At 52.4% G+C, this 5,000-nt stretch overlaps 1 non-coding gene across 1 annotated transcript in view; it reads left to right on the top strand.

Moving 5' to 3' along the window:
• The first annotated feature begins 4,933 nt into the window (after positions 1–4,933).
• Positions 4,934–5,000, top strand: part of LOC126129250 (small subunit ribosomal RNA) — a 1,908-nt gene continuing 1,841 nt past the window's right edge. Inside the window, exon 1 of the ribosomal RNA XR_007527214.1 lies at positions 4,934–5,000. This exon is cut by the window's right edge and continues 1,841 nt beyond it. This is a non-coding gene — a ribosomal RNA (small subunit ribosomal RNA).

The raw sequence follows: 5,000 nt of genomic DNA, 5'->3' as shown, positions 1-5,000 counted from the left end.
TCGGCCCCCCCCCCCCCCAACACACTCTCTTACCACGTTGTGTACTGTAATCCAACCCATTTCGCACCTTAACCTAACCATTTTGCACCTTAACTTAACCAAATTCGTAACGCAATTTGTACCGCAATGTAACGCAATGTGTACCGCAATGTAACGCAATGTGTACCGCAATGTAACGCAATGTGTACCGCAATGTACCGCAATGTGTACCGCAATGTACCGCAATGTGTACCGCAATGTGTAACGCAATGTGTAACGCAATGTGTAACGCAATGTGTAACGCAATGTGTACCGCAATGTGTACCGCAATGTGTACCGCAATGTGTAACGCAATGTGTACCGCAATGTGTAACGCAATGTGTACCGCAATGTGTAACGCAATGTGTAACGCAATGTGTACCGCAATGTAACGCAATTTGTACCGCAATGTAACGCAATTTGTACCGCAATGTAACGCAATTTGTACCGCAATGTAACGCAATTTGTACCGCAATGTAACGCAATTTGTACCGCAATGTAACGCAATTTGTACCGCAATGTAACGCAATTTGTACCGCAATGTAACGCAATTTCTACCTTAACCTAACCCACGTTGTGCCTTAACCTAACCCACGTTGTGCCTTAACCTAACCCACGTTGTGCCTTAACCTAACCCACGTTGTGCCTTAACCTAACCCACGTTGTGCCTTAACCTAACCCACGTTGTGCCTTAACCTAACCCACGTTGTGCCTTAACCTAACCCACGTTGTGCCTTAACCTAACCCACGTTGTGCCTTAACCTAACCCACGTTGTGCCTTAACCTAACCCACGTTGTGCCTTAACCTAACCCACGTTGTGCCTTAACCTAACCCACGTTGTGCCTTAACCTAACCCACGTTGTGCCTTAACCTAACCCACGTTGTGCCTTAACCTAACCCACGTTGTGCCTTAACCTAACCCAAGTTGTGCCTTAACCTAACCCAAGTTGTGCCTTAACCTAACCCAAGTTGTGCCTTAACCTAACCCAAGTTGTGCCTTAACCTAACCCAAGTTGTGCCTTAACCTAACCCAAGTTGTGCCTTAACCTAACCCAAGTTGTGCCTTAACCTAACCCAAGTTGTGCCTTAACCTAACCCAAGTTGTGCCTTAACCTAACCCACGTTGTGCCTTAACCTAACCCAAGTTGTGCCTTAACCTAACCCACGTTGTGCCTTAACCTAACCCACGTTGTGCCTTAACCTAACCCCACGTTGTGCCTTAACCTAACCCACGTTGTGCCTTAACCTAACCCACGTTGTGCCTTAACCTAACCCACGTTGTGCCTTAACCTAACCCACGTTGTGCCTTAACCTAACCCACGTTGTGCCTTAACCTAACCCACGTTGTGCCTTAACCTAACCCACGTTGTGCCTTAACCTAACCCACGTTGTGCCTTAACCTAACCCACGTTGTGCCTTAACCTAACCCACGTTGTGCCTTAACCTAACCCACGTTGTGCCTTAACCTAACCCACGTTGTGCCTTAACCTAACCCACGTTGTGCCTTAACCTAACCCACGTTGTGCCTTAACCTAACCCACGTTGTGCCTTAACCTAACCCACGTTGTGCCTTAACCTAACCCACGTTGTGCCTTAACCTAACCCACGTTGTGCCTTAACCTAACCCACGTTGTGCCTTAACCTAACCCAAGTTGTGCCTTAACCTAACCCAAGTTGTGCCTTAACCTAACCCAAGTTGTGCCTTAACCTAACCCAAGTTGTGCCTTAACCTAACCCAAGTTGTGCCTTAACCTAACCCAAGTTGTGCCTTAACCTAACCCAAGTTGTGCCTTAACCTAACCCAAGTTGTGCCTTAACCTAACCCAAGTTGTGCCTTAACCTAACCCAAGTTGTGCCTTAACCTAACCCACGTTGTGCCTTAACCTAACCCACGTTGTGCCTTAACCTAACCCACGTTGTGCCTTAACCTAACCCACGTTGTGCCTTAACCTAACCACGTTGTGCCTTAACCTAACCCACGTTGTGCCTTAACCTAACCCACGTTGTGCCTTAACCTAACCCACGTTGTGCCTTAACCTAACCCACGTTGTGCCTTAACCTAACCCACGTTGTGCCTTAACCTAACCCACGTTGTGCCTTAACCTAACCCACGTTGTGCCTTAACCTAACCCACGTTGTGCCTTAACCTAACCCACGTTGTGCTTAACCTAACCCACGTTGTGCCTTAACCTAACCCACGTTGTGCCTTAACCTAACCCACGTTGTGCCTTAACCTAACCCACGTTGTGCCTTAACCTAACCCAAGTTGTGCCTTAACCTAACCCACGTTGTGCCTTAACCTAACCCACGTTGTGCCTTAACCTAACCCACGTTGTGCCTTAACCTAACCCACGTTGTGCCTTAACCTAACCCACGTTGCCTACCACCCGTTGTGCCTTAACCTAACCCACGTTGTGCCTTAACCTAACCCAAGTTGTGCCTTAACCTAACCCAAGTTGTGCCTTAACCTAACCCAAGTTGTGCCTTAACCTAACCCAAGTTGTGCCTTAACCTAACCCAAGTTGTGCCTTAACCTAACCCACGTTGTGCCTTAACCTAACCCACGTTGTGCCTTAACCTAACCCACGTTGTGCCTTAACCTAACCCACGTTGTGCCTTAACCTAACCCACGTTGTGCCTTAACCTAACCCACGTTGTGCCTTAACCTAACCCACGTTGTGCCTTAACCTAACCCACGTTGTGCCTTAACCTAACCCACGTTGTGCCTTAACCTAACCCACGTTGTGCCTTAACCTAACCCACGTTGTGCCTTAACCTAACCCACGTTGTGCCTTAACCTAACCCACGTTGTGCCTTAACCTAACCCACGTTGTGCCTTAACCTAACCCACGTTGTGCCTTAACCTAACCCACGTTGTGCCTTAACCTAACCCACGTTGTGCCTTAACCTAACCCACGTTGTGCCTTAACCTAACCCAAGTTGTGCCTTAACCTAACCCACGTTGTGCCTTAACCTAACCCACGTTGTGCCTTAACCTAACCCACGTTGTGCCTTAACCTAACCCACGTTGTGCCTTAACCTAACCCACGTTGTGCCTTAACCTAACCCACGTTGTGCCTTAACCTAACCCAAGTTGTGCCTTAACCTAACCCACGTTGTGCCTTAACCTAACCCACGTTGTGCCTTAACCTAACCAAGTTGTGCCTTAACCTGCTCTGTAATTGGCATATGACACGTTACATTAATCCAGTGTTGTCTAACCACAACCCTCTGAATATAGTTCGCTACTCGCACCGCCCACCCTCTTGTGTATCGTTTCATGTTCAACACTTCGCAAGTGTTGCTTACTTTTTACATGCTCCCGCTGTACACTGTAATGTGGACGACTGCAGGATGTACATCGCCCCCACCCTCCCCCCTGCCTTCGCACGCTGGTCGTTCAGGTGCTTGCGTGTTCAATGCCCTTCGCAGCTGTTCACTGGCATTCGCATGTCGAAGCGCTCAGTCTACGTCGTGGTACGGCCTGTGTCCACTGTCCGCTGATGTCGTAAGCTTAACCCTCACATTGTACTGCACATAGGTCCGTATGTACTGCATGATACGCTGTGGCACATGTGTGACCGTACAACGACTGCGCCCAACAACAGCGAACCATACGGTCCAAATGTTGTGCACTCAGCCACGTGCCGTCTCCCCATAACAGCTACATTGCAGTGTGGTACGCCATAGAGACGTGTGGGATTAACGGACGCCCTGGATGGCGATCAGCATGAGCCGTCTGTTGATGTAGTGGCGCGTGTATTCAAACGTAGTCGTCTCTTCTCACACAGTGTGATAGCATGGTGCACCGCGTTCCACATCTGCGACATGGTACAGATGCTGGTTGACAGTCGGTCTCGTAATGGACATCGCATACGTAGGGGGCCACCTCCCACGTGTTCTCTAGTCGTGCACATTTTGTTGCGTGTATGTGGGCAGACGTAGTGTGTCGTGACACCTAACAGACAGGTATGCAATAATCGTTGCATTTGCAAACTGGGATGGACGTCTACGTTTGCTGGTGACGTTACGCAAATGAACAACTGGTAAACCCATTGTGGTGCGGTTGTTGTTGCTGGAGGTAAATCAGTAAGGGCAAATCTGTGTGTGAAGCGATACGCGGCGGTGGCTGGGTGGGACCGTCCCCGGCCGGTGAGGGGGGGCCGCCCGGCGTGCTGGCCGCGCGGTGCGTGGGCGCACGCGCTACAGCCGGCTGGTGGGGGGCGCCCAGTGGCAGGCGCGCCGGCCGACGGACGCGGCAGGCGGCGCAGCTGCGCGCCGGGGCACCCTGCGCGCGGCGCCGGGCGGCCAAAGTGGGTCCTCGCGGGCCCGGTGCGAAGCGCGGTGGACATCTGCAGTGTGCTGGTCCGACTGAGGACTGTGTGCGTTGAGGATGCGCCGCCGCCCGGCACTCGGCGCCGCGACGCCGTCTGCTGCTCGGTCGCCCCAGCGGTTCTCGCTGGTGGTTTGTATCGCAGTTGTGCAGACGTGTTGGCACGTGCGCTGTGCTGGGAGAGTTCGCTTCGGCACCCACGTGGGGCCTTTGCCCTTCTGTGGCGCTGGCGTTGGAGCTGCCGGTCACCGTAGGTGGCGCGTGTTGTCTCCCGCCGGCAATGCCACGACAGCACGCTCCCGGGCCTCTGTCGGCAGCGGCAAGCTCAGTTGGGAGCACGGGTGGTCGCACCTAAAGCGTCTACTCGCCTAACTCCGGGCGATTGCGCCTCTCTCGAACCCGACCAAGTACTTAGGACGGCGCTGCGCGCCGCCGGGACCTGAGAGGGTTTCGAGGTGTATTGTGCAGGGGAGCTCAGCCTCCTCCTGTTTGCAGAATAATTGAGCGGACGCTTGCGTGTTCGCGCGGGCCCCTGGGACACACTCCCGGGCGGCCGGCTGCTCAGCTCTAGTTGACGCAGCTCCCTGGTTGATCCTGCCAGTAGTCATATGCTTGTCTCAAAGATTAAGCCATGCATGTCTCAGTACA

Source organism: Schistocerca cancellata, unplaced genomic scaffold (assembly GCF_023864275.1).
Source record: "Schistocerca cancellata isolate TAMUIC-IGC-003103 unplaced genomic scaffold, iqSchCanc2.1 HiC_scaffold_528, whole genome shotgun sequence".
NCBI classification, from domain to species: domain Eukaryota; kingdom Metazoa; phylum Arthropoda; class Insecta; order Orthoptera; family Acrididae; genus Schistocerca; species Schistocerca cancellata.
The sequence above is the reverse complement of the archived record's forward strand: the minus strand, read 5'-3'. Positions and strand labels throughout refer to the sequence as shown.